At 35.2% G+C, this 18,465-nt stretch overlaps 3 long non-coding RNA genes across 7 annotated transcripts; all 3 read right to left on the bottom strand.

Moving 5' to 3' along the window:
* Nucleotides 1-7,573: 7,573 nt before the first annotated feature.
* On the bottom strand, nucleotides 7,574-9,675 carry LOC114518381. Of its 2 annotated transcripts, none has more exons than XR_003686476.1 (3): nucleotides 9,647-9,675; nucleotides 8,249-8,342; nucleotides 7,574-7,718 (listed from the first exon to the last, which is right to left on the bottom strand). It is a non-coding gene; the product is annotated as an uncharacterized LOC114518381 (long non-coding RNA). The 2 variants fall into 2 exon arrangements; XR_003686477.1 differs by lacking the exon at nucleotides 9,647-9,675 and adding an exon at nucleotides 8,711-8,722.
* A 29-nt stretch (nucleotides 9,676-9,704) lies between these two features.
* LOC114518379 lies at nucleotides 9,705-11,699 on the bottom strand. Of its 2 annotated transcripts, none has more exons than XR_003686475.1 (4): nucleotides 11,522-11,699; nucleotides 11,054-11,143; nucleotides 10,591-10,680; nucleotides 9,705-9,744 (listed from the first exon to the last, which is right to left on the bottom strand). It is a non-coding gene; the product is annotated as an uncharacterized LOC114518379 (long non-coding RNA). The 2 variants fall into 2 exon arrangements; XR_003686474.1 differs by lacking the exon at nucleotides 9,705-9,744 and adding an exon at nucleotides 10,175-10,214.
* Nucleotides 11,700-12,482: 783 nt separating this feature from the next.
* On the bottom strand, nucleotides 12,483-18,103 carry LOC114518476. Of its 3 annotated transcripts, XR_003686490.1 has the most exons (7): nucleotides 17,892-18,103; nucleotides 17,560-17,603; nucleotides 17,365-17,445; nucleotides 14,514-14,563; nucleotides 13,751-14,045; nucleotides 13,158-13,247; nucleotides 12,483-12,957 (listed from the first exon to the last, which is right to left on the bottom strand). It is a non-coding gene; the product is annotated as an uncharacterized LOC114518476 (long non-coding RNA). The 3 variants fall into 3 exon arrangements; XR_003686489.1 differs by lacking the exon at nucleotides 13,751-14,045 and having other exon boundaries at nucleotides 12,485-12,957; nucleotides 17,892-18,013; XR_003686491.1 differs by lacking the exons at nucleotides 13,751-14,045; nucleotides 17,560-17,603 and having other exon boundaries at nucleotides 12,485-12,957; nucleotides 17,892-18,004.
* Nucleotides 18,104-18,465: the final 362 nt, after the last annotated feature.

The following is an 18,465-nucleotide window of genomic DNA, read 5'->3' as shown; positions in this document are numbered from 1 at the left end:
CACGCTTGCCACGCTTGCCACGCTTGCCACGCTTGCCACGCTTGCCACGCTTGCCACGCTTGCCACGCTTGCCACGCTTGCCACGCTTGCCACGCTTGCCACGCTTGCCACGCTTGCCACGCTTGCCACGCTTGCCACGCTTGCCACGCTTGCCACGCTTGCCACGCTTGCCACGCTTGCCACGCTTGCCACGCTTGCCACGCTTGCCACGCTTGCCACGCTTGCCACGCTTGCCACGCTTGCCACGCTTGCCACGCTTGCCACGCTTGCCACGCTTGCCACGCTTGCCACGCTTGCCACGCTTGCCACGCTTGCCACGCTTGCCACGCTTGCCACGCTTGCCACGCTTGCCACGCTTGCCACGCTTGCCACGCTTGCCACGCTTGCCACGCTTGCCACGCTTGCCACGCTTGCCACGCTTGCCACGCTTGCCACGCTTGCCACGCTTGCCACGCTTGCCACGCTTGCCACGCTTGCCACGCTTGCCACGCTTGCCACGCTTGCCACGCTTGCCACGCTTGCCACGCTTGCCACGCTTGCCACGCTTGCCACGCTTGCCACGCTTGCCACGCTTGCCACGCTTGCCACGCTTGCCACGCTTGCCACGCTTGCCACGCTTGCCACGCTTGCCACGCTTGCCACGCTTGCCACGCTTGCCACGCTTGCCACGCTTGCCACGCTTGCCACGACTGCCACGACTGCCACGACTGCCACGACTGCCACGACTGCCACGACTGCCACGACTGCCACGACTGCCACGCTTGCCACGACTGCCACGCTTGCCACGCTTGCCACGCTTGCCACGCTTGCCACGCTTGCCACGCTTGCCACTCTTGCTACTCTTGCTACGACTGCTACGACTGCTACGACTGCTACGACTGCTACGCTTGCTACGCTTGCTACGCTTGCTACGCTTGCTACGCTTGCTACGCTTGCTACGCTTGCTACGCTTGCTACGCTTGCTACGCTTGCTACGCTTGCTACGCTTGCTACGCTTGCTACGCTTGCTACGCTTGCTACGCTTGCTACGCTTGCTACGCTTGCTACGCTTGCTACGCTTGCTACGCTTGCTACGCTTGCCACGCTTGCTACGCTTGCTACGGCTGCTATGCTTGCTACGCTTGCTACGACTGCTACGCTTGTTACGACTGCTACGCTTGCTACGCTTGCTCAGGGGCGTAACTTGACCCTAAAAGTTGGGGGGGGGTGTGAAGCAAATTTGCCCTACCAAAGGGCGTGACCTGCAACAAATACGAGGAAAAGGGCGTGGCAACCAAATGCAATTATAGCTCTTTTTGATAGGCTGTGAGACAGTTATATATTTATTACGCAAACCCAGCTGCATAAAACTGAAAGCGAGATTTTGATATATATTTCGGAAATTATTGAAATCTACGAGGCGCCACCATGGTTGGCGCCGAGAGAAAGATTTTCGAAAATTCGGTCCTGTAGATCGTCGGAAACGGCCTTCTCAGACTGGCAACTTTCTCTCGAATTGTAAGTCGCACCCATGCCTAATTTTCAAGACTTCCCGCACCCGAACTGATTTTCAAGAAGTATTCATATGGTTTTTTTTATCAATTTGGGCAAAAATTGTCCAGCCTGAACCCAGCGGTCTGCCCTGCAAATTCCCAACAAATTGCCCTACCAAAACACTGTTTTCAACAATTGGGGGGTGTCACACCCCCCCACACCCCCCCAACAGTTACGCCCCTGCGCTTGCTACGACTGCTACGCTTGCTACCACTGCTACGCTTGCTACGACTGCTACGCTTGCTACTCTCGCTGCGACTGCTACGCTTGCTACGACTGCTACGCTTGCTACGCTTGCTACGACTGCTACGCTTGCTAGACTTGCTACGCTTGCTACGACTGCTACGCTTGCTAGGCTTGCTACGCTTGCTACGACTGCTATGCTTGCTAGGCTTGCTACGCCCGCTAGGACTGCTACGTTTGCTACGCTTGCAAGGCTTGCTACGACGGCTGCGCTTGCTACACTCGCTATGTTAGTGCTGTATAAACATTTACGCCTATCTTATAGTATTTAAAACCCGGCAATAAACAAGTGTGACAAAACAGTCTGACAAAATATTTGCAGCGAAGATTCATTTTGAACGACCTCTTGTATAATTCAATTTTTCATAATTAGCATCTAATAATTATTAACAAGTGTTAGACCAATCACAAAAGACTTTCTGAGCACTGTGAGCTGACTCGTGGTCGGACACGCCCACCTAATCTAATCATGACGTCACATCCGGTTGGCGGGGCTTATTTCGCTACCTTCTTACGCTTTGACTTTCAACTTCTGATTTTTTGTGGGCGTGGTCGGAAACGCCCACTGAATGTAACTATGACGTCACTTCTGGTAGGTGGGGCTTATTTCGCTACTTCCTTATGCTTTTACTTTCAACTTCCGATTTTTTGTGGGCTTGGTTAGACACACCCACTTAATCTAAATATGACGTCACTTCCCGTAGTGTCAGGGCTTATTTCGCTACTTCCTTACGCTATGACTTTCAACTTCCGATTTTTTGCGGGCGTGATCAGACACGCCCACTGAATCTAATTATGACATCACTTCTAGTAGGCGGGGCTTATTTTGCTACTTTTTTACGCTTTTCAGAGAATCACTTTTTTCCCGAGATTCATTCTTGGAAGGATTCACTTTTTTCTCAAGATTCATTTTGGATTGAGTTTTTTCTCCACATTCAGATTCGGAAGAACTTTTTTCTCGAGATTCATTTTCGGAAGGATTCAATTTTTTCTTGAGATTCATTTTCAGTTTCACTTTTTTCTCCAGATTCATTTTCAGATTCGAATTTTTTCTCGAGATTCATTTTGGATTCAGTTTTTTTCTCCAATTCAGATTCGGAATTACTTTTTTATCCAGATTCATGCTCGGGAGGATTCACTTTTTTCTCGAGATTCATTTTTAGATTCACTTTTTTTCTCCAGATTCAATTTGGGATTCAATTTTTTCTCGAGATTCATTTTTAGTTTCACTTTTTTCTACACATTCAGATTCGGAATTACTTTTTTATCAAGATTCATTCTTAGAAGGATTCACTTTTTTCTCCACATTTAGATTCGGAATCATTTTTTTCACGAGATTCATTCTTGGAGGGATTTACTTTTTTCTCGAGATTCCTTTTTGTTTTCACTTTTTTTCTTCAGATTCAAATTGGGATTCACTTTTTTCTCGAGATTCATTTTCGGAAGGATTCAATTTTTCACGAGATTCATTTTGAATTCAGTTTTTTTCTCCACATTCAGATTCAGAATCACTTTTTTCTCGAGATTCATTCTCGGAAGGATTCACTTTCTCGAGATTCATTTTTGGATTCACTTTTTCCCGAGATTCATTTTTGGATTCACTTTTTCTCGAGATTCATTTTTGGATTCACTTTTTTCTTGAGATTCATTCTCGGAAGGATTCACTTTTTTCTCGAGATTCATTTTTGGATTCACTTTTTCTCAAGATTCATTCTCGGAAGGATTCACTTTTTTCTGGAGATTCATTTTTGGGTTCACTTTTTCCCGAGATTCATTTTTGGATTCACTTTTTCTCGAGATTCATTTTGAATTCAGTTTTTTTCTCCACATTCAGATTCAGAATCACTTTTTTCTCGAGATTCATTCTCGGAAGGATTCACTTTCTCGAGATTCATTTTTGGATTCACTTTTTCCCGAGATTCATTTTTGGATTCACTTTTTCTCGAGATTCATTTTTGGATTCACTTTTTTCTTGAGATTCATTCTCGGAAGGATTCACTTTTTTCTCGAGATTCATTTTTGGATTCACTTTTTCTCAAGATTCATTCTCGGAAGGATTCACTTTTTTCTGGAGATTCATTTTTGGGTTCACTTTTTCCCGAGATTCATTTTGGATTCACTTTTCTCGAGATTCATTCTCGGAAGGATTCACTTTTTTCTCGAGATTCATTTTTGGATTCACTTTTTCCCGAGATTCATTTTTGGATTCACTTTTTCTCAAGATTCATTTTTGGATTCACTTTTTCTCGAGATTCATTCTCGGAAGGATTCACTTTTTTCTCGAGATTCATTTTTGGATTCACTTTTTCCCGAGATTCATTTTTGGATTCACTTTTTTTCTCCACATTCGGATTCGGAATCACTTTTTTCCGGAGATTCATTCTCGGAAGGATTCAATTTTTTCTCGAGATTCATTTTCGGTTTCACTTTTTCTCCAGATTCATTTTAAGATTCGAATTTTTTCTTCAGATTCATCTTCGATTCAGTTTTTTCTCCAAGAATGAATCTCGGGAAAATTTTTTTTCCGAATCTGAATGTGGAGAAAAAAAGTGAATCAAAAAAAATGAATCTCGAGAAAAAAGTGAATCCCTCCAAGAATGAATCTCGTGAAAAAAATGATACCGAATCTGAATGTGGAGAAAAAAGTGAATACAAAAATGAATATCGAGAAAAAAGCGAATCCCTCCAAAAATGAATCTTGGGAAAAAGTAATTCATAATCTGAATTGGAGAAGAAAACCTCATTTGAAAATGAATCTCAAGAAAAAATTCGAATCTTAAAATGAATCCGGAGAAAAAAGTGAAACCGAAAATGAATCTCAAGAAAAATTTAATCAAAGTTTGAATCTGGAGAAAAAAAGTAGATTAAGTGGGGTGTCTGACCACGCCCACAAAAAATCGGAAGTTGAAAGTCAAAGTGTAAGGAAGTAGAGAAATAAGCGCCGCCCCCAGAAATGACGTCATAATTAGTTCAGTTCTGATTTTTGTATAGTTCACTAACAGTTCAGTTGTGATTTTAAATTTAATTTTTTTCATTTTTTTGAAATTCTCTAAGTTTTTTTTTACGAAGATGTATTTTGTCTTGGGCTAGCTTTGTCAATCTTGGGCTACCTGTGTCTGGCTTGACACAGGTAGCCCAAGACATAATACTTTTTGGTAAAAAAAATCTCGGAGATAAACTAGAGATATAAAAGAAAAAAATAGAAAATAAACAAGAGACCACAAGACAAAAATCAAGTTTCTTCTTAAACTTTTCAAAAAACATTTAGAAAATACTTAGAGAAAAACATTAAGAAGAAACTACAGAAAAAAATAAGCAGAAAATAGAAAAAAACTAGAGAAATAGAAGAAAAAACCAGAGAAAAGAAAACTAAATAGAAAAACTAGAGAAAAAAACTAGAGAATAAAAGACAAGAGAAAATAGAAAAAAAACTAGAAAAATAGAAGAAAAAACTAGAGAAAAAAAAACTAGAGAAATAGAAGAAAAAAACAGAGAAAAGACTAACTAGAAAAACAAACAAGAGAAAAACATTAAGAAAAAACTAGAGAAAACACTAAGTAGAAAAATAGAAAAAAAAATCGAGAAATAGAAGAAAAAACCAGAGAAAAGAAAACTAACTAGAAAAACTAGAGAAAAAAACAAGAAAAAAACTTTAGGAAAAAAATAGAGAAAAAAACTAAGTAGAAAAATAGAAAAAAACTAGAGAAATGGAAGAAAAAACCAGAGAAAAGAAAACTAACAAGAAAAACTACAGAAAAAAACTAGAGAATAAAAGACAAGAGAAAATACAAAAAAAACTAGATAAATAAAAGAAAAATAGAGAAATAGAAGAAAAAACTAGAGGAAAAAAACTAGAGCAATCGAAGAAAATACTAATAGGTTTGACTTAGAAAAATACTAATAGGTTTAACTTAGAAAAATACTAAAAAATACTAAGAGGTTTAATTTAGAATTGTCAAGTCACACAGAAGAACTTGCAAAATAAAAACACTAACACCATCAGACGAAAAAGGTTTATTTCTTAAACTTTACAAAGAAAAAAGATTTATAAATCCAACAAGAAAAACTACAGAAATCCAACAAGAAAAACTAACAAGAAAAACTACAGAAAAAAACTAGAGAATAAAAGACAAGAGAAAATACAAAAAAAACTAGATAAATAAAAGAAAAAATAGAGAAATAGAAGAAAAAACTAGAGGAAAATAAACTAGAGCAATCGAAGAAAATACTAATAGGTTTGACTTAGAAAATACTAATAGGTTTAACTTAGAAAAATACTAAAAAATACTAAGAGGTTTAATTTAGAATTGTCAAGTCACACAGAAGAACTTGCAAAATAAAAACACTAACACCATCAGACGAAAAAGGTTTATTTCTTAAACTTTACAAAGAAAAAAGATTTATAAATCCAACAAGAAAAACTACAGAAATCCAACAAGAAAAACTAACAAGAAAAACTACAGAAAAAAACTAGAGAATAAAAGACAAGAGAAAATACAAAAAAAACTAGATAAATAAAAGAAAAATAGAGAAATAGAAGAAAAAACTAGAGGAAAAAAACTAGAGCAATCGAAGAAAATACTAATAGGTTTGACTTAGAAAAATACTAATAGGTTTAACTTAGAAAAATACTAAAAAATACTAAGAGGTTTAATTTAGAATTGTCAAGTCACACAGAAGAACTTGCAAAATAAAAACACTAACACCATCAGACGAAAAAGGTTTATTTCTTAAACTTTACAAAGAAAAAAGATTTATAAATCCAACAAGAAAAACTACAGAAATCCAACAAGAAAAACTAACAAGAAAAACTACAGAAAAAAACTAGAGAATAAAAGACAAGAGAAAATACAAAAAAAACTAGATAAATAAAAGAAAAAATAGAGAAATAGAAGAAAAAACTAGAGGAAAAAAAACTAGAGCAATCGAAGAAAATACTAATAGGTTTGACTTAGAAAAATACTAATAGGTTTAACTTAGAAAAATACTAAAAAATACTAAGAGGCTTAATTTAGAATTGTCAAGTCACACAGAAGAACTTGGAAAATAAAAACACTAACACCATCAGACGAAAAAGGTTTATTTCTTAAACTTTACAAAGAAAAAAGATTTATAAATCCAACAAGAAAAACTACAGAAATCCAACAAGAAAAACTAACAAGAAAAACTACAGAAAAAAACTAGAGAATAAAAGACAAGAGAAAATACAAAAAAACTAGATAAATAAAGAAAAAATAGAGAAATAGAAGAAAAAACTAGAGGAAAAAAAACTAGAGCAATCGAAGAAAATACTAATAGGTTTGACTTAGAAAAATACTAATAGGTTTAACTTAGAAAAATACTAAAAAATACTAAGAGGCTTAATTTAGAATTGTCAAGTCACACAGAAGAACTTGCAAAATAAAAACACTAACACCATCAGACGAAAAAGGTTTATTTCTTAAACTTTACAAAGAAAAAAGATTTATAAATCCAAGTTTTGAAAATTGTCACATAATTCATCACATTTCACACTAAAAAATATTAATCAATGAAATTGGGTGCCTTTCAACTTTCTTCAACACCAAAGAAAAAAAGAATTTCATCAAAAAAATAATTAGAGAAAAATATTTAGAAAAAATACTAATACTAAGAAGAAATTAAAGAGAAAAGAAGTATGAGAAAAAGCCAAAAGCAACTTGCTAAAATATTTTCAATTGTGAAAGCACAGGGAAAAACATGCAAAATCAAAACACCAAACACCACCAGACAAAAAAGGTTTACTTCTTAAACTTTACAAAGAAAAATTTATCTTTATAAATCCAAGTTTTGAAAATTGTCACATAATTGATAACATTTCACACATGTTATCACACACTAAAATATTCAATGAATCTAGGATAGGGCTAAAATAATTCAGGTTCTTCTGGGGTGCCTTTCAACTTTCTTCAACTTCATTCATTCTAAAGAGAAAAAGCATTTCATCAATCCTTTTAGGCAAAAAGTTGTATTTTCAAAGCTGACATCATTATCAAAAGATATTACTCATTATCTTACTTTAGCCATCTTTCATGGATAGACAATACATTCGTGAATGCATTTTGTTTTATGCCAATTATATTTTAGCTATTTTCAATAAAAAGAATGTGTCACCATGCATATATTCAACCCAGAATATGTCACTATTTAATTTGAACACAGAAAAACTGGGTACCACCCTTCTGAGTACTAAAATAAATCACATGGAAATCAGAAAAATTTCTCCCAAGTTTAAAATAGTAATTGCTGGTCTTTTTCATGGATATTTATTGTAAAACCACCACAGGAATTATAGTAATCAGCCAGACTTGTTCAGCTGTTATAGCATTAAGTTTCATCATTGGTTTCACACATGGTGACCATAGAAGCAAATTTCAATTTGATTGTTGTCATCTCAACAATGTAGTGGCTTTTTAAAATCAAATGCTGGCCATCCATGACAAAATCAAATTACCTCAGTGCAGATATCTTGTTCACTTTCCAATCAATGTACATCTGACAGTAAAGTTCATATCCACGACTCATGTTGCACTCTTGACCAGGAAAATCTTGAATATTACAAGAACACATGATTATATAAAATTGCATTTTCAACTATCTTAATTATTGTCTAGTTTTTGGTCACGGGCATTCTATGGTTACTTCATCGCTCTATATAAATATGCTATATCTATTCAAAGCCCACCACAGGAATTTATCATTGGTGACCACATAGGGAGCATAGAAGCAAAGTTCACTTAGCAATCTTAACAAAATTGTGACTGCCTGACGATTTCATGAAGATCCTAGTTGCAGCAAATTCCCCCTTATAATAAATAACAAAATATATATCCGGGCAGTTGATATGTATTACAAAGTCACTACAAGAATTTCAGCTGCAAGGCTAGTATAAATTTTGAAGGAACAATCAAATTACCTCTGCAAAAATCTTGTTCACTTCAATTTTCCTCTGACAGTAAAGTCCATATCCACAGCAGCTAATGTGGCTGGTTGCACTCTTGATCAAGGAAAATCTTGAATATATAAGAAGTTATTATTAAGACAAAATTCCATTTTCAACTATCTTAATTATTGTCTAGTTTTTCGTCAGGTATTCTATGGTTACTTCATCCCTCTATATAACTATGGTTGCTATATTTATTCAAAGACCAGCACAGGAATTTATTACTGGTGACACATAGTGAGTATAGAAGCAAAGTTCACTTTATAATCTTAACAAAATTGTGACTGCCTGACGATTTTCATGAAGATCCTAGTTGCAGCAAATTCCCCCTTATACTAAATAACAAAATATATATCGGGCAGTTGATATGTATTACAAAGTCACTACAAGAATTTCAGCTGCAAGGCTAATATAAATTTTGAAGGAACAATCAAATTACCTCTGCAAAAATCTTGTTCACTTCCAATTTTCCTCTGACAGTAAAGTCCATATCCACAGCAGCTAATGTGGCTGGTTGCACTCTTGATCAAGGAAATTCTTGAATATATAAAGAAGTTATTATTAAGACAAAATTCCATTTTCAACTATCTTAATTATTGTCTAGTTTTTCGTCAGGTATTCTATGGTTACTTCATCCCTCTATATATAACTATGGTTGCTATATTTATTCAAAGACCAGCACAGGAATTTATTACTGGTGACACATAGTGAGTATAGAAGCAAAGTTCACTTTATAATCTTAACAAAATTGTGACTGCCTGACGATTTTCATGAAGATCCTAGTTGCAGCAAATTCCCCCTTATATACTAAATAACAAAATATATATCTGCGGTTGATATATATTACAAGTCACTACAAGAATTTCAGCTGCAAGGCTAATATAAATTTTGAAGGAACAATCAAATTACCTCTGCAAAAATCTTGTTCACTTCCAATTTTCCTCTGACAGTAAAGTCCATATCCACAGCAGCTAATGTGGCTGGTTGCACTCTTGATCAAGGAAATTCTTGAATATATAAAGAAGTTATTATTAAGACAAAATTCCATTTTCAACTATCTTAATTATTGTCTAGTTTTTCGTCAGGTATTCTATGGTTACTTCATCCCTCTATATATAACTTAGTTGCTATATTTATTCAAAGACCAGCACAGGAATTTATTACTGGTGACACATAGTGAGTATAGAAGCAAAGTTCACTTTATAATCTTAACAAAATTGTGACTGCCTGACGATTTTCATGAAGATCCTAGTTGCAGCAAATTCCCCCTTATACTAAATAACAAAATATATATCTGCTCGGTTGATATATATTACAAGGTCACTACAAGAATTTCAGCTGCAAGGCTAATATAAATTTTGAAGGAACAATCAAATTACCTCTGCACAAATCTTGTTCACTTCCAATTTTCCTCTGACAGTAAAGTCCATATCCACAGCAGCTAATGTGGCTGGTTGCACTCTTGATCAAGGAAAATCTTGAATATATAAAGAAGTTATTATTAAGACAAAATTCCATTTTCAACTATCTTAATTATTGTCTAGTTTTTCGTCAGGTATTCTATGGTTACTTCATCCCTCTATATATATCTATGGTTGCTATATTTATTCAAAGACCAGCACAGGAATTTATTACTGGTGACACATAGTGAGTATAGAAGCAAAGTTCACTTTATAATCTTAACAAAATTGTGACTGCCTGACGAGTTTCATGAAAAAGATCCTAGTTGCAGCAAATTCCCTCTTATAATAAATAACAAAATATATATCCGGGCAGTTGATATGTATTACAAAATCACTACAAGAATTTCAGCTGCAAGGCTAATATAAATTTTGAAGGAACAATCGAATTACCTCTGTGCAGAAATGTTGTTCACTTCCAATGTTCATTTGAACGTAAAGTTTATATCCACAGTTAATGTTGCACTCTTGACCAAGAAAAATCTTGAATATAAAAAGACATTATTAATATAAAATTCCATTTTCATCTATCTTAATTACTGTCTAGTTTTTGGTCAGGTAATCTATGGTTACTTCATCCTTCTATAAATAACTATGGTTGCTATATTTACTTCAAGACCACCACAGGAATTTATTACTGGTGACACATAGTGAGTATAGAAGCAAAGTTCACTTTATAATCTTAACAAAATTGTGACTGCCTGACGAGTTTCATGAAAAAGATCCTAGTTGCAGCAAATTCCCTCTTATAATAAATAACAAAATATATATCCGGGCAGTTGATATGTATTACAAAATCACTACAAGAATTTCAGCTGCAAGGCTAATATAAATTTTGAAGGAACAATCGAATTACCTCTGTGCAGAAATGTTGTTCACTTCCAATGTTCATTTGAACGTAAAGTTTATATCCACAGTTAATGTTGCACTCTTGACCAAGAAAAATCTTGAATATAAAAAGACATTATTAATATAAAATTCCATTTTCAACTATCTTAATTACTGTCTAGTTTTTGGTCAGGTAATCTATGGTTACTTCATCCTTCTATAAATAACCATGGTTGCTATATTTACTTCAAGACCACCACAGGAATTTATTACTGGTGACACATAGTGAGTATAGATGCAAAGTTCACTTAGTAATGTTAACCAAATTGTGACCGCACTGACGATTTTCATGAAAAAGATCCTAGTTGCAGCAAATTCCCTCTTATACTATTGAAATAACAAAATACATACCCAGGCAGTTGATATGTTTTACAAGGTAGTGACAAGAATTTGAGCTGCAAGGCTAATATAAATTTAGAAGAAACAATCGAATTACCTCTGTGCAGAAATCTTGTTCACTTCCAATGTTGACCAAGGAAAATCTTTAATATAATAAGACATTATTAATATAAAATTGGATTTATAACTACCTTAATTATTTTCTAGTTTTAGCAGAAGGCACACAAACAGTAAAGTAAAATACTTAACTTTGACCAGAAAGCACAACAATCTTGCTCAGAAAGGTCCGCGAACGGTCCACGTGTATAGTTTTCTTCGGCATCGCCATTTTGAATTCGGCCGGGCGAGTCTTGAACTGATTTCTATTTCAACTGTTCTCTTGACGTTCGTCTTGATAACTAGCTGTTGAGATAAACGTTAATGACAAAATCTTCAGTTCTGCTTCAGTCTATGGGTACGAAAATTGCTCAAGACATAATTTTCAGTAAAAAATTATCATCATTGCAGGCAAAATTAATCTCGAAACTTTAGATAACCTTGTACGCAGAATATTTCATATTGTATATGGTTTTTTGTTATTTCTGACCGACAATTAGCAGAAGGCACACAAATATCAAAGTAAAATACTTAACTTTGACCAGAAAGCACAACAATCTTGCTCAGAAAGGTCCGCGAACGGTCCACGTGTATAGTTTTCTTCGGCATCGCCATTTTGAATTCGGCCGGGCGAGTCTTGAACTGATTTCTATTTCAACTGTTCTCTTGACGTTCGTCTTGATAACTAGCTGTTGAGATAAACGTTAATGACAAAATCTTCAGTTCTGCTTCAGTCTATGGGTACGAAAATTGCTCAAGACATAAATTTTCAGTAAAAAATTATCATCATTGCAGGCAAAATTAATCTCGAAACTTTAGATAACCTTGTACGCAGAATATTTCATATTGTATATGGTTTTTTGTTATTTCTGACCGACAATTAGCAGAAGGCACACAAACATCAAAGTAAAATACTTAACTTTGACCAGACAGCACAACAATCTTGCTCAGAAAGGTCCGCGAACGGTCCACGTGTATGGGATCGCCATTTGAATTCGGCGGCGGCGAGTCTTGAACTGATTTCTATTTTCTATTTCAACTGTTCTCTTGACGTTCGTCTTGATAACTGGCTGTTGAGATAAACGTTAATGACAAAATGTTCAGTTCTGCTTCAGTCTATAGGTGCGGAAGTTGCTCATGACATAAATTTTCAGTAAAAGATTATCATCATTGCAGGCAGAATTAAGTTCGAAATTTTAGATAACCTTGTACGCAGAATATTTCATATTGTATATGGCTTTTTGTCATTTCTGGCCAACAATTAGCCGAAGGCACACAAACATCAAAGTAAAATACTTAACTTTGACCAGACAGCACAACAATCTTGCCCAGAAAGGTCTGCGAACGGTCCAGGTGGATGGTTTTCTTTGGCATCGCCATTTTGAATTTGGCCGGGCGTCTTCGCATTCATCTTGACAACTAGCTGTTCAGATAAACCTATAAAACGAAAAAAAAGGGTTCGGCTCAGCTACACTGTACTCCTTAAGGAAGGCCTACGGCCTTCCCGTAGATTAGTGTAAAGGCCTACAAGTGGGAACTAGCAGCGTGCGGGGGACCAAAACGCTCTAGGCAAACGGTCCCCCTACTGGGGTCGGACAAAGCAACCGCAGATTACGCATATAATCGCCGGAACCCACCTTTTAGTCAACGGCGAACTCCTTCTTCTTCGAACAATCTTCAATCTTGCTGAGCTTCGATCTTGCTGTCCACCTTCGATCGCCACCAATCTAAAGAAATTTTTTTTAACGTTGAGATTAGTTTCATAGGCAATAATTACCATGTGATCTTAGCAGATCACGTGGTATGATAATGTACGACAACATGCCGATCAACTCCGAACATCATCGTGAGCGATGTTACTATAAACGAATCACTAAACGCCTAGAAAAAAGTTGTCCTTTCCTATATTTCAACCTTTTAAAAGCAGTGCATTCTAGTTTTGTTTTGAAGCACAATTTGTTTTTTGCTTCTAGTTTTTTGGTTTCGTTTTAAAAGGTGAATTGTCTCTGTGTGCCGAATTCTTTGTATTTCTGATGTCAAACAATCCTGTACTTTTTGGTATCATATCAGCTCCTTTGTTTTGAGACATACAACAGTTTTTTTATATTTTAGCCAAAACATATAGCAGCAATTACAGATTACTAAGTTCATTCTCATCTTGATTCACAAATTTTTAAAGGACTTGAATCGATTCCATGCGGTCTACAATAGCTGGGCGAACGTCTTACACCTAAAGTCAGTCAAAGATTGTTGTATCTCAATTCTTCAGCTTCAGTGGTTCTTTAGACTTAGCAATAGTTTATTTCCCTTTCTTATCATTGCATTCCAGTTTAAAATTATAGTTTATATTGTATTTCCAGGCATTTATTCCATATTTCCCTTTCTTATCATTGCATTCCGGTTTCAATTTATAGTTTATATTGTCAGACAATAATTGTCTTTCCAGGCATTTATTCCACTACATATCTCCAATATTGTAAAAGTGGTTCTTTAAACCTTCAGATCAAAACATTGGCAAAAACAATCTGAAACACAAAATATTAACATCAGACTCTGATAAAACAACATTGAATCAACGTTTAAACAATTCTACTTCCCCTCATTCTAAGGCTACTAAATGGTGCTGACCCCTCCCATATATCAAACTACATGCATCAACCTGCCTTGGCAAAAACAAAAACGGGTTTAAAGAAGTAGTTTTCCATTTCTTTTCTCAGCACTTAATCGAATGTTTCAAAATACAAACAATTTGGCAACACATGTCCCACAATTATGTCAAACACCGAATACATGGTCTGAATGATTCGCCATTCCTCTCGCCTCTCGACTGAAGGCGGATTTTTTAAAAATAAATTAAAACCACAAATCTTTCTTAAAACTACTGCCCCTTACTGAAGTGTTCGGTTGGGGCATAGAATGTTAAAATAAAACAAAAACAACACACTATTAAAAAAAGTACGAAAATTTAATAAAATGGCGGCTTACTTCCTTACCTCGTGGTTTTCAAATCGCCTTTCACTTCATTTCTCGCTGGACTTTTAATCTAACAAAGCAGAACAAATGAACGTCATTTACGTGAAATAAATGCTTGGGCATAACAAACATTCTTACTCTAAAACGTTGAACTAATGCGAAAGAAATCGACCGAAAAAATATTCAGAAAATTCCAACATTCGATGCGCGAGGACGAAGTCATATTAAAAAAGGCAGGAAACAAAAAACATACGCTTATGAGATATATATCTAGATATACTTATAATCGGAATAACGTTTTCTCAACAAGCTTCACTTCATTAAAATAACTTTATAGTTTCTTTTTAAAACATAGAAAATTAAAAAATTTCCGGGCTTTCCTTCCTTCGCCTTTCTTCTCCGAAATCTATCCTCGTTCCCAGGTTTTCCGCGTACTGGGCGTGCCGAATGCCCCCCCTGATTTGTGCACAATTTACCGTACAATTTTATATTATTGATACTGCATGTCTAAATTCTAAAACGATCAATATTTTCAATACATTCAATATTTTTCAGGTAATTAGTTATTGTATTTAAAATTGATTGTGATAATGATTTATTTCATTCTTTCTCCATGTAAATAATCATGAGAACAAGCATAGGCATAGAGTATGGGGGCTTAGGGGCTCGGCCCCCCAAGAAATCTTACTGGGGGGCCTCAGCCCCCCTAAAAATTTGCCAGAAAGTAATAATTGCATCAGAGCAATGTTGAATCTTTCAAAAAAGATCTTTATACACATGAAACGGTATTATTATAGTTAATATTATATATATCGAGCAACTCGGAAAAGCAATTGCGAAATACAGAATTTTCGAGCTGTAAATCATAAAATACATGGCAGCTTGTAAAATCATAAAATACATGGCAGCTTGTTCATTTTATCTTTCATTAGCTTTTCTACCCATAACAGGTCATAATCATTGGTAAATATTTTCTCCACCTATCGGCCATATGAACCATGACTACCGATGCAACTATATATCAAGAGGAAATTTATTCTATTTAATTTTATCTAATGTCAGAAAGTGTTGCTAGCTAGATATCATGTATCTAAAGTTTAAGCCCCCCAGAAGAAAACAAAACTCTAAACCTATGAGAACAAGTTCAAAATTCATGTTTGTAAATTCATAAATCCTTGCTCTTTGCACAAAATTCCTCAGTCAGCACTTTTTATTGCTAAGACTCCCAGTGCAATCAATTACTCAGGCTTTTTGGCAAACCTGGAAGGATGGCCCACAAAATCAATTTGGAATTTCCCACAATTTGATAACCATCAGAGCTCCCATTTTCATCATATAATACCAATAAAGATACAGTACAGATATCAGATACACAGAGACAAAAGAGTACAGAGATCAACTGAAGCACTAACATATTGTACATGATCCAATAAACATCTGGGGCTTTTAAGTCTAGGTCATTAATTTTTTTTCATTTTTATTTTTAAAAATATAAAATCTTTTCATGACATATTGCAAGTCAAGTGCTCTAAGTAAAAAACTTGTAGAAAATTTCAATTGCTATAGTTACCCAGAACAAACACACCCAATGGTGGGAAATAGACGATTTTGCAAACAAGATAACAAACTAGGTTTTAACGCTAGAATGACAGCATTAGTTTTATTTAGTTCTAAATATTTTTGCCTCCAAGCTGAACCTCAAATAAATAAAACTTTCCAAAACATTTTACAGGCTATATATTTAAAACTTCTATGATCTATCTAAAATAAACAGTCCCTATTTTACGTAGACTGAATGGTTCACGTCCCAGCCAATTGTCTTTAGAATAAACCATGAGAATTTTATCAAGTTACCTTTATTATTTTTCGAATTATCGTGCACGAAAGTAAAAGGAATGACAATTTTAGTTTACTAAGAAAAACTAAAAAAGTTCATTAATTATACAGAACAATGAAACAAGCTAATCGTCTCCTTAAATTTTTAAAACAGGGTAAATCTACATTTTCAATGACCAACACCACCTTAATAAAATCTGCCAATTCTAGAGAGAGCATTTAATAGAGAGAGGCATTTATATCATTAGCACCACCTTATTTTGAAGAAGTGAAAATACCACTAAGACTAAATATCAATAATTTGTGATGCCATTCTAATACATACAGCATCAAGTGTTAGTTAATGCAGTTTGTGCATGCAAACTTAAAAAGTCTCCCATGTGTTTCAAAGTCGCAATTTAGGGCATATGCCTATTGCAAAAATTTCCTCATTGTCAAAGTTTGTGCAAACTGTTTGTGAATGTTTCCAAAACAAAAAAATTAAATTACAAATTAAAATTGAACATTATAACCATGACACTCTGAAACACACAACCACACTAGGGACATTAAACATTACTGGGACGATTAAGTTCAAAATGGAAAACAAAATCATCTATTTATTGAACAACTGAGCTGAAATATTTCCATGTAAATAGTTTAATTGTCAATGGAAGTACATATTTAATGCGTAAGATGCAGGTACATTCATTCACAAGATCTGTTAGAGTACTTTTAAACTTGGGTTATCCACCGTTTAAGCTAAACGCCTTTCGAACAACCGGCCCCTGGTGTTTTGATTTGGAAGAGGCATTTATTAGACATAGATGCCTAATGCAAACATATGTTGAAGAGAGTAGTTTCAAACGTTTATAGGATAGAGACCGTTCATTGCATCATTTATGAGTGCAATCAAATCGAGTCCGTAAAATGCTGTAATACTATGACACAAGTTACTCAATATTCAATAACCTATCAAGCTCATTTGGAATAATACAAAGGAAAAGGAAAGCCCAACGAAAATCATATTTGATTATATTTATGTAAGAAACTCACCGTCAAATGACTGAAGTAGGTTTTCAAGGAGGGACTTTGTTATCCACCATGTTACAAATGAATTTGTTTGGATGCTTCCTTCTAAAAATGCAACATATACCAACTGCAGTTAATAAACACCATACATCTTTAGCAACACTCGTTCAGTTCTAGGCAGACAATTTTTGATGCACAATTTAAAATTAATAAATATACCTTGTTATTCTGTGAGCTGATAAAAGCCTGATCTCATTTACAATCTATAAGATATCAAAAGTTGAAAAGTTTTACTCATTTGTAAAAGTTATAAGTAATGAGATGATAAAAGGCGAACATGCAGAAGGTGGGTTAATAGTTCACATATTTCCACGCAATATTTGTCCATTACTAGCTGGTAGTCATCACAGTAAACCATCAATTATGAGTAAAAGCAATCAGCTGTTATCCTTCCACATGTTAAATTCCACTTATTCGAATTCGAATAAGCTTTATATCGCTTAAGATTGCACTTAAAGAATAAAGCAAGGAGACGGGAATATTTTCAATACCTTTTCCGAGCTTGTAGCGCCAACATTTTACGATCTTTTTGCAAGCAAAAACATTTCTTGATTGACCACCATATTGAATAGATCGAGAGAGAAGCTCATCGTGAACTGAGCATGTGTTAGGTTCAGCATAAATTATTATGTCATAGATACGATTAAGTAAACTTCATTTGCATATATTGATTAGACTGATCGTAAAATAAAAAGGAAGACAAAAGAGGTTGCTACCACAACCCGGGGGCGCTTTGGGGAGAAAAACAAACCCCCGCCGCGCCCCAATTGAGGTAGAAGAGAGGAGAGTTTTTAAAAATCCCGAAGGATCTCCAACGATACCGCCGTAGGCAGTAGCAGAGAGAAGACAGTCACATCATTCTATTTATACAAATTAACTATATACATATTTAAAAGAATTCTAAATAAAACTAGATCAAAATTAACTATTCTAATCACCATGCATTTTCCAATGGGCTGTTTAAACTCTTCGAAAGTCATAATGATTGTTGTTCTTCCTAATTTTTATAGAAAAGGAGTACTTCGCACGTAAAGTTAAAGTATAAGATTCTTTAAAAAACCTCTG

This window comes from Dendronephthya gigantea, unplaced genomic scaffold (genome assembly GCF_004324835.1).
Source record: "Dendronephthya gigantea isolate DGI-Jeju-01 unplaced genomic scaffold, DenGig_1.0 000010F, whole genome shotgun sequence".
In the NCBI taxonomy this organism is placed as follows: Eukaryota; Metazoa; Cnidaria; class Anthozoa; order Malacalcyonacea; family Nephtheidae; genus Dendronephthya; species Dendronephthya gigantea.
This window is presented reverse-complemented; position numbering and strand designations above follow the sequence as displayed.